The sequence below is a fragment of the Poecile atricapillus genome, chromosome 27, assembly GCF_030490865.1.
Source record: "Poecile atricapillus isolate bPoeAtr1 chromosome 27, bPoeAtr1.hap1, whole genome shotgun sequence".
NCBI classification, from domain to species: Eukaryota; Metazoa; Chordata; class Aves; order Passeriformes; family Paridae; genus Poecile; species Poecile atricapillus.
In genome coordinates this window covers 1,185,001-1,195,369 of record NC_081275.1, presented here as the reverse complement: position 1 = coordinate 1,195,369, position 10,369 = coordinate 1,185,001, and the positions used below count along the sequence as shown (strand labels likewise).

Here is a 10,369-nt window from a genome sequence, read left to right as displayed (position 1 = left end):
AAAACCCCAAAATCAAAAATCCCACAGATAAAAACCCCACAGTTAAAAACCCCACAGATAAAAACCCCATTAAAAACCCCACAGATAAAAACCCAATGAAAAACCCCACATGTAAAAACCCCATTAAAAACCCCACTGAAAAACCCCACAGATCAAAACCCCACAGATAAAAACTCCACTAAAAACCCCACTTAAAAACCCCACAGATAAAAACCCCAATGAAAAACCCCACAGATAAAAACCCCTCTGAAAACCCCACAGGTAAAAACCCCAATGAAAAACCCCACAGATAAAAACCCCACTGAAAACCCCATTAAAAACCCCATTAAAAACCCCACAGATTAAAACCCCACAGATAAAAACCCCACAGATAAAAACCTCACTAAAAACCCCATTAAAAACCCCACAGGCCAAAATCCCCACAGATAAAAACCCCACAGATAAAAACCCTAATGAAAAACCCCATTAAAAACCCCAAAGTTAAAAACCCCACAGATAAAAACCCCACAGATAAAAACCCCACAAAAAACCCCAAAGTTAAAAACCCCACAGATAAAACCCCCACTAAACCCCCCATGCCTTAAAAACCCCATTAACAAATCCAAAAATCCACTTTTTCACCCCAAAAATCCCAAACCGAGTTAGGGGAGGACGGTTTTAAAACCAAAATTAACCCCAAAAAAAAACCCCAAACTGCAGCTCCTGTGGTGCCAGATCGGGAGGAAAATTTGGGAAGAGCCAAAAACTGAATTTCTGGGAATGTTTGGATGGAAGATGGAGGATGGATGATGGATGGATGGAAAATCTATGGATAGAGAGGCGCAGGAATTTTGGGAACACCAGGATTTTAGGGAACACCAGGATTTTGGGAACACGAGGTCTTTAGGGAACACCAGGATTTTAGGGATCAGGAGCTTTTGGAGAACACCAGGATTTTGGAGAACACCAGGTTTTTAAGGAACACAGATTTTTGGGAACACCAGGGTTCTTTGGAACACCAGGTTTTTAGGGATCATGAGGTTTTAGGGAACACAGATTTTGGGGAACACCAGGATTTTGGGAACACCAGGTTTTTGGGAACATGAGGTCTTTAGGGAACACCAGGATTTTAGGGATCAGGAGCTTTTGGAGAACACCAGTTTTTTAAGGAACACCAGGTTTTTAAGGAACACAGATTTTTGGGAACACCAGGTCTTTTGGAACACGAGATTTTTAGGGATCACGAGGTTTTAGGGAACACAGATTTTGGAGAACACCAGGTTTTTGGGAACACCAGGGTTCTTTGGAACACAAGATTTTTAGGGATCACGAGGTTTTAGGGAACACCAGGATTTTGGAGAACACCAGGTTTTTTGGAATTACAGGTTTTCAAGGAACACAGATTTTTGGGAAAAACAGGATTCTTTGGAACACGAGGTTTTAGGGAACAGGAGCCTTTAGGGATCACCAGGTTTTTGGGAACATGAGATTTTTAGGGATCACGAGGTCTTTAGGGAACACCAGGATTTTAGGGATCAGGAGGTTTTGGAGAACACCAGGATTTTGAGAACACGAGGTCTTTAGGGAACACCGGGATTTTGGGAATTACAGGCTTTTAAGGAACACAGATTTTGGGGAACACCAGGTTTTTAAGGAACACCAGGATTTTGGGAACACCAGGATTTTAGGGAACACCAGGATTTTAGGGAACACCAGGTTTTAGGGATGACGAGCTTTTGGAGAACACCAGGATTTTGGAGAACACCAGGTTTTTAAGGAACACAGATTTTTGGGAACACCAGGGTTCTTTGGAACACGAGGGTTTTAGGGATCACGAGGTTTTAGGGAACACAGATTTTGGGGAACGTCAGGTTTTTAAGGAACACCAGGTTTTTGGGAACACAAGGTCTTTAGGGAACACCAGGTTTTAGGGAACACCAGGATTTTAAGGAACACAGATTTTTGGGAACACCAGGTTTTTTGTTCTTTGGAACACAAGCTTTTTAAGGATCACGAGGTTTTAGGGAACACCAGGTTTTTGGGGAACACCAGGATTTTAGGGAACACCAGGATTTTAGGGATCAGGAGCTTTTGGGGAACACCAGGATTTTGGGAACACCAGGTTTTTGGGAATAACAGGTCTTTAAGGAACACAGATTTTTGGGAACACCAGGTTTTAGGGAACACGAGGTCTTTAGGGAACACAGATTTTGGGGAACACCAGGTTTTTGGGAACACCAGGATTTTAGGGATCAGGAGCTTTTGGGGAACACCAGGATTTTGGGAACACGAGGTCTTTAGGGAACACCAGGATTTTGGGAATTACAGGCTTTTAAGGAACTAAGATTTTTAGGGAACACCAGGGTTCTTTGGAACACGAGGTTTTAGGGAACATGAGCCTTTAGGGAACACCAGGATTTTGGGAACACGAGATTTTTAGGGAACACGAGGTCTTTAGGGAACACCAGGATTTTAGGGATCACGAGCTTTTGGGGAACACCAGGATTTTAGGGAACACGAGGTCTTTAGGGAACACCAGGATTTTAGGGATCAGGAGCTTTTAAGGAACAAAGATTTTTAGGGAACACCAGGGTTCTTTGGAACACAAGGTTTTTAGGGATCACGAGGTTTTAGGGAACACAGATTTTGGGGAACACCAGGATTTTGGGAACACGAGGTCTTTAGGGAACACCAGGATTTTGGGAACACGAGGTTTTAGGGAACACCAGGATTTTGGGAACACGAGGTCTTTTGGAGAACACCAGGATTTTAAGGAACACCAGGTTTTTAAGGAACACAGATTTTTGGGAAAAACAGGATTCTTTGGAACACGAGGTTTTAGGGAACATGAGCCTTTAGGGATCACCAGGTTTTTGGGAACATGAGATTTTTAGGGATCACGAGGTCTTTAGGGAACACCAGGATTTTAGGGATCATGAGGTTTTGGAGAACACCAGGTTTTTAGGGAACACCAGGATTTGGGAACACCAGGTCTTTAGGGAACACCAGGTTTTTGGGAATTACAGGTTTTTAAGGAACACAGATTTTTGGGAGCACCAGGGTTCTTTGGAACACGAGATTTTAGGGAACATGAGCCTTTAGGGAACACCAGGTTTTAGGGAACACCAGGATTTTAGGGATCAGGAGCTTTTGGAGAACACCAGGATTTTGGGGAACACCAGGATTTTGGGAATAACAGGTCTTTAAGGAACACAGATTTTTGGGGAACTCCAGGTTTTTAAGGAACACCAGGATTTTGGGAACACCAGGATTTTAGGGATGACGAGCTTTTGGGGAACACCAGGATTTTGGAGAACTCCAGGTTTTTAAGGAACACCAGGTTTTTGGGAACACGAGGTCTTTAGGGAACACCAGGATTTTAGGGAACACCAGGATTTTAGGGAACACCAGGTTTTAGGGATCAGGAGCTTTTGGAGAACACCAGGACTTTGGAGAACACCAGGTTTTTAGGGATCACGAGGTTTTTAGGGAACACCAGGATTTTAGGGAACACCAGGATTTTAGGGAACACCAGCTTTTTGGGAACATCAGGTTTTTAAGGAACGCAGATTTTAGGGAACAGCACATTTTTAAGGAACACCAGGTTTTAGGGAACACAGATTTTTGGGAACACCAGGTTTTAGGGATCACGAGCTTTTGGAGAACACCAGGATTTTGGGAACACGAGGTCTTTAGGGAACACCACGTTTTTAAGGAACACCAGGTTTTTAGGGATCACGAGCTTTTAGGGAACTCCAGGTTTTTAGGGTCCAGCACGTTTTTAGGGAACACCAGGTTTTTGGGAACACCAGGTTTTTAGGGACACTAGGTTTTTAGGGAACACCAGGATTTTAGGGAACACGAGCTTTTTGGGAACATCAGGTTTTTAAGGAATGCAGATTTTAGGGAACAGCACATTTTTGGGAACATCAAGTTTTTGGGAACACCAGGTTTTTAGGGAACACCAGGATTTTAGGAACACCAGGATTTTAGGGAACTCCAGGTTTTTAGGGAACACCACATTTTAGGAATCACGAGGTTTTAGGGAACACCAGCTTTTAGGGAACAGCACATTTTTGGGAACATCAAGTTTTTGGGAACACCAGGTTTTTAGGGAACACGAGGTTTTAAGGAACACCAGGTTTTAGGGATCACCAGGTTTTTGGGAACAGCACGTTTTAGGGATCACGAGCTTTTGGGAACTGCACATTTTTAAGGAACACCAGGATTTTAGGGAACACGAGGTTTTAGGGAACACCAGCTTTTAGGGAACAGCACATTTTTGGGAACATCAAGTTTTTGGGAACACCAGGATTTTAGGGAACACCAGTTTTTTTGGGAACACCAGGTTTTTAGGGTCCAGCACATTTTTAAGGAACACAAGGTCTTTAGGGAACACCAGGATTTTAGGGAACACCACATTTTAGGGATTACCTGGTTTTAGGGAGCACCAGGATTTTAGGGATCACGAGGTTTTAAGGAACACCAGGATTTTAGGGAACTCCAGGTTTTTAGGATCCAGCACATTTTTAGGGAACACCACGTTTTAGGGATTACCTGGTTTTAGGGAACACCAGGATTTTAGGGAACACCAGTTTTTAAGGAACACCACATTTTAGGGAACACCAGGTTTTAGGGAACACCAGGTTTTTAGGGAACACAGGTTTTAGGGAACACCAGTTTCTTTGGGAACATCACGTTTTTAGGGTCCAGCACACCCCAAACACACCAAATCCAAGGAACTTTTCCTGCCCAAACACCTCGGATTTGGGATCAGGAAGAAAATCATTCCTGAAGGGACGAGGAGGGGGAAGAAGGAGCAGGCCCCCGCTGGATCCCACCCCAACACCACCAAACATTCCCAAATTTGGGGATAAAAATCCCACTTTGAGGCCAAATCCCCCTTCAACTCCACCAAAAATCTTCATTATCCATGGAAAATAATTGGGGAGAGGCCCCAAATTCTGGGATTTTGGGGATTTTGGGGGATCAGGGGCCACATGGAGCGGGACAGGAAAAACAGCGGGAGGAAGGAAAAGCAATCTGCAAAATGTGCGAATTCTGCCCTGGGAGGGGAGAAAAAAAGGGAAAAAAAATAAAAAACAAGAAAAGAGACGGACATGTGTCCACCAAATGTGGTCTGGGGGTGGAAAAAGGGAGAAAGAATGGGGGAAAAAAGGGAAAAAAGGGAAAAAAGGGAGAAAGAATGGGGAAAAAAGGGGAAAAAAGGGGAAAAAAGGGGAAAAAGGGAGAAAGAATGGGGAAAAAAGGGAAAAAAAGGGGAAAAAGGGAGAAAGAATGGGGGGAAAGGGGAAAAAGGGGGAAAAAGGGGAAAAAAGGAAAAAAAAAGGAAAAAAAGGGAAAAAAAGAGGAAAAAGGGAGAAAGAATGGGGAAAAAAGGGGAAAAAAAGCGGGGAAAAGGGAGAAAGAATGGGGGGGGAAAGGGAAAAAAAGGGAAAAAAGGGAGAAAGAATGGGGGGAAAAAGGGGGGAAAGGGAAAAAATGGAAAAAAGGGAAAAAAGGGAGAAAGAATGGGGAAAAAAAGGGGGAAAAAGGGCAAAAAGGGAGAAAGAATGGGGAAAAAAAGGGGAAAAAAGGGAAAAAAGGGAGAAAGAATGGGAAAAAAAGGGAAAAAAGGGAGAAAGAATGGGGAAAAAAAGGGGAAAAAAGGGGGGAAGGGAGAAAGAAAGGGGGGAAAACAGGGGGAAAAAGGAAATATTTTTGGTTTTGGGCACTGTGAATTCTAGAACCGCCCCAATTCCCATCCAGGAATTGCTCTGAGCTCGTATTTTCAATTTAATTTCCATTTTTTTAGGGAGGGAGGAGCCGCTTCAGGTGCGACCCCAGCACATCCCTGGAATCTTCCACAAAACTTCCCAAAAAAAAAAAACCCAAAAAAAACCCCACAGCGAGCTGGGAATTCTGATTTTCCCCCTTTTTTTTCTGCTCTCTCTGCCCAATTTTGTTATTTCTGCCAGGACCCCAAGGCCGGCTCCACCTGCCCTGCCCATCCCCCCCCTCTGGAATGTTTATTTTCCCGAATTTTCCCGGTTTTTGGCAGGTTTTGGGAAGGGGAGGGGGTGAGGGAGAGGCTGCTGTGATTATTTTTGTGTCGCACTTGAGGGACACAAGAGGGGTCATTCAGGGGCTCCAGATGGCGGGGACGGGGTGAGGAAATGTGAGGATTCTTCGTCCTGTGAAATGTCTGGGGTGGGAGGTTTTGGGGAGGGGAGGGAGGAAATTCAAGAGGAGAAAAAAGAAAAAGAAAGGAAAAAAAAAATAATATTAAAAAAAAAATTTAAAAAAAAAAAAAAGAGCCCAGAGGCAAAGTAAAAAAAAAAAAAAGATAAAAAATAAAAAAAAAACAAAAAAAACAAAGCACAGAAAGATTAAACAACAACAACAAAAAAAACCCACAGATTTTTGGTGGTTTTTGGTGGGTTTTGGTGATTTTTGGTGGGTTTTGGTGGTTTTTTGGTGGTTTGAAAGCAAAGAAAAAAGAGCCCAGAGGCAAAGTAAAAAAAAAAATTAAAAAATAAAATAAAAAAAACCCAAAAATAAACAAAAAAACCCAAAGCAGCAAAGCACAGAAAGATAAAAAAAAAACCAAAAAAACCACAGATTTTTGGTGTTTTTTGGTGGTTTTTGGTGATTTTTGGTGGTTTAAAAGCAAAAAAAAAGAGCCCAGAGGCAAAGAAAAAGAAAAAAAAATAACCCAGAAAAAGATAAAAACCCAAAGCAGCAAAGCACAGGTAGGGAGAAATATATATTAAAAAAAAAAGTCGATTTTTGGTGGGTTTTTGGTGTTTTTTTGGTGGTTTTTTGGTGTTTTTTTGGTGGTTTTTTGTGGGATTTTGGTGGTTTTTTGGTGTTTTTTTGGTGTTTTTTGGTGGTTTTTTGGTGTTTTTTTGGTGTTTTTTGGTGTTTTTTTGGTGGTTTTTTGGTGTTTTTTTGGTGGTTTTTGGTGGGTTTTTGGTGTTTTTGGTGTTTTTTGGGAGGTTTTTTGGTGATTTTTTGGTGGCTTAAAAGCAAAAAAAAAGAGCCCAGAGGCAAAGAAAAATAAAAATAAAAACAAAACCCAAAGCAGCAAAGCACAGATGGGGAGAAATACACAAAAATGTGGATTTTTGGTGGGTTTTGGGTGGTTTTTGGTGGTTTTTGGTGGTTTTGGTTTGGTTTTGGCCAGCAGGTGAAAAGGGCTGGGAGGGGAAGGTGAGAGCAGAGGGGATTGAAACCCAAAAATCGCAGCGACCCCCCCGAGCCCCCTCCCCAAAACCTTTTTTAATCCCAATTCCCTGGGCCTGTGATGGGAACGACGCTGAAACCTCCTAAAATTCAGAGTTAAATCGGAATTAAATCGGAATTAAATCAGATTTAAATCAGAATTAAATCAGAATTAAATCAGATTTAAATCAGAATTAAATCAGAATTAAATCGGAATTAAATCAGAATTAAATCAGATATAAATCAGAATTAAATCGGAATTAAATCAGAATTTAATCAGAATTTAATCAGAATTAAATCAATCAGAATTAAATCAGAATTAAATCAGAATTAAATCAGAATTAAATCAGAATTAAATCAGAATTAAATCTCCTTTTCACCATCCCCTCTTTGCTCCCCGCCAACCCTCCGAACAATATTAATTTTTTTTTTGTTGTTTTTGTGGTTTTTTGGGCGTTTTTTTCACTTAAATCAGAGAATATTTCAGGATTTACTTTAAACACCGAAGTGAATCCGGAACCCACAAAAAAAAAAATAACATTGTTAACCCCAGATAAAAAAAAAATTAAAAAAAAATTAAAAAAAAAGTTTTTTTTTTAATCTCTCATCATCTGGAAAAGCGCTCACCCCGGCGAGGCAGAGGCAGCAGTTAAAGTGTCACTGAACATTGTGGAGAATGTGAAATAAATCGGAAATTGTCAACTCCCCAAAACCATAAAACTTCACTTTTATGGGGCTCACGTGACGGGTGGGAGCCAGTGAGGGGGACCTGGATCCGCTCCGGGCCTTTTTTAGGATCTAAATTGGAGATAAAACCCCCCCCGCACATTTGACATCCAAATGTCCGAGTCACTTTTTGGTGGGGTTAAAAATAAAATAAAAAATGATAAGGGGGGGAAAGGGAAAAAGAGGAAAAAAAGGGGGGAAAAGGGAAAAAAAAAGAGGAGAGGAAAGGGGAAAAATAGGAAAGAAAAGGAAAAAAACAGGGAAAAAGGGGAAAAAATAGGAGAGGAAAGGGAAAAATTAGGAGAGGAAAGGGAAAAAAGGAAAGAAAAGGAAAAAATAGGAAAAAAAGGGGAAAAATAGGAAAGGAAAGGGAAAAATTAGGAAAGAAAAGGGAAAAAATAGGAGAGGAAAGGGAAAAAACAGGAAAGAAAAGGGAAAAAAGGCAAGAAAAGGAAAAAATAGGAAAGAAAAGGGAAAAAAAGGAAAGGAAAGGGAAAAAAAGGAAAGAAAAGGGAAAAATTAGGAAAGAAAAGGGAAAAAATAGGAAAGGAAAGGAAAAAAAAGGAAACGAAAGAAAAAAAAAGGAAAGAAAAGAGAAAAAATAAGGGAAAAAGCAGGAAAGAAAAGGGAAAAAAAGGAAAAAAACAGGAAAGAAAAGGGATAAAATAGGAAAAAAATAGGGAAAAAATTAAAAATCCAGGAAAAAAAAACAGGAAAAAACAGGAAAAAAATAGGAAAAAATAGGAAAAAATGGGAAAAAACAGGGAAAAAAAAGGGGAAAAAAGGGGAAAAAAAAGGAAAAAAAGAAAGAAAAAAAGATTAAAACCCAAATATTACCAAAGGGGAAGGCGAACAAATGTTTTGGGAGCTGAGAGTCCACTCCACATCCCTCTCAAAGTCACTTAAGAAGTACCAAAACACGGGGAGAATGAAAGTTTGGTAAGTTCCGAGTTCCAACTTTCCTCGCTGCGAGCAGAGCCCGAGCGCTGCTGGGCCGAGCTTTAGGCCGGGCTTTGCTGGGCTCCCCCGGCAGCCCAAGGCCGGGCTTGGGCCGCTGCGGGAGGCGGTAAAAACCGGGATTAAAGCGGCGCAAAGCCCGGCTTTAGCACGGAGATGTTCGGTTTAGGACCCCGCTTTGCTAAGCTCGGCTCTGGGATCATCCCCGAGCTCAGCCGGGCGCGGGCGGGGACGCGGCTTTGGTTCCTCCGCTGTTTAAAATGTGATTTATTTCTGGTTTTTATTGGTGTTTTTTGGTTGAGCGTCCACTGGAAAAGAAAGAAAAACCCAAAAGAAGCGTCGGGAGCGGGGCTGTGGCGGCTCGGGGGGTCCCGGGGGTGCTTTTGGGGTGAATCCCGGAGGATTTGGGGTGAATCCCGGAGGTTTGGGGGTGAATCCCGGAGGTTTTGGGGTGAATCTCGGAGGTTTTGGGGTGAATTCCGGAGGTTTTGGGGTGAATCCCGGAGATTTTGGGGTGAATCCCGGAGGTTTTGGGGGCGCGGATTTGGCGCTGGGACCCCGCGCGCTGCCGGGATTTGGGGATTCCGGGTGGATTTTGGGGAGATTCCGGGTGGATTTTGGGGAGATTCCGGGTGGATTTTGGGGAGATTTCGGGTGGATTTTGGGGAGATTCCGGGTGGATTTTGGGGAGATTCCGGGTGGATTTTGGGGAGATTCCGGGTGGATTTTGGGGAGATTTCGGGTGGATTTGGGGGCGTTTCTCCCTCCCTGGACCCTCCAGACACCTCCGGGCGCTGCGGATTTTTTTGGGGGGGAGCAAAAAAAAAAAAAGCGACTGGGAGCCTTTGTGAGATTTTGGGGGGGAAAAAACGTTTATTTGACTTCGAGTAAAGCTACAAACAAATACAAAAAAGCTTCTTGGCAAAGAACTACCAGGCTGCTAGACATGACAAATGCCATTTTTTACACAGAACACCGCATTCACTCTGCCCGCTACCACCCGCCTATTACTCACGGCAGAAATATTTCTAATATTTACAAACATCAGAGCAACTCCAGCCTCCGTCTCCGGATTTATTTTTATTTCTATTTTTTAATACATTTTCTTTTCTCTTTTTCTTTTTTTTTTTTTTAATTATTGATTGTTGTTATTAGTTGTAGTATTATTATTTTTTTTTTTTTAATAGTGAAGTTCACCCACGCCTCGGAATTAGGCTGGGATTAGAAATCCTGGCCTGGAGTTTGGACTAAAACACAGACTGGACAATTTTAAGACAGAAAGATATAAGAGTTATTTCTCTTTTTTTTTTTTTTCTCTTTTTATCTTTTTCCTCTTTTTTTTTTTCCTTTTTTTCCCACTTTTTTTCCATTTTTTAATTTTTTTTTTTTATTTTTTTCTAAGCCTTTTATTTATATTTTTTTCTGCGATTCTAGTGCAGGAACCCGCGATTTTCGCTTGGGCAGAGCAGAACTCACCCAAGAG

The 10,369-nt window shown here is 41.8% G+C and overlaps 1 long non-coding RNA gene across 1 annotated transcript; it reads left to right on the top strand.

The window, feature by feature from the left end:
- The first annotated feature begins 3,351 nt into the window (after window positions 1-3,351).
- On the top strand, window positions 3,352-4,321 carry LOC131589052 (uncharacterized). Its single transcript, XR_009279688.1, has 3 exons — window positions 3,352-3,460; window positions 4,104-4,120; window positions 4,224-4,321. It is a non-coding gene; the product is annotated as an uncharacterized LOC131589052 (long non-coding RNA).
- Window positions 4,322-10,369: the final 6,048 nt, after the last annotated feature.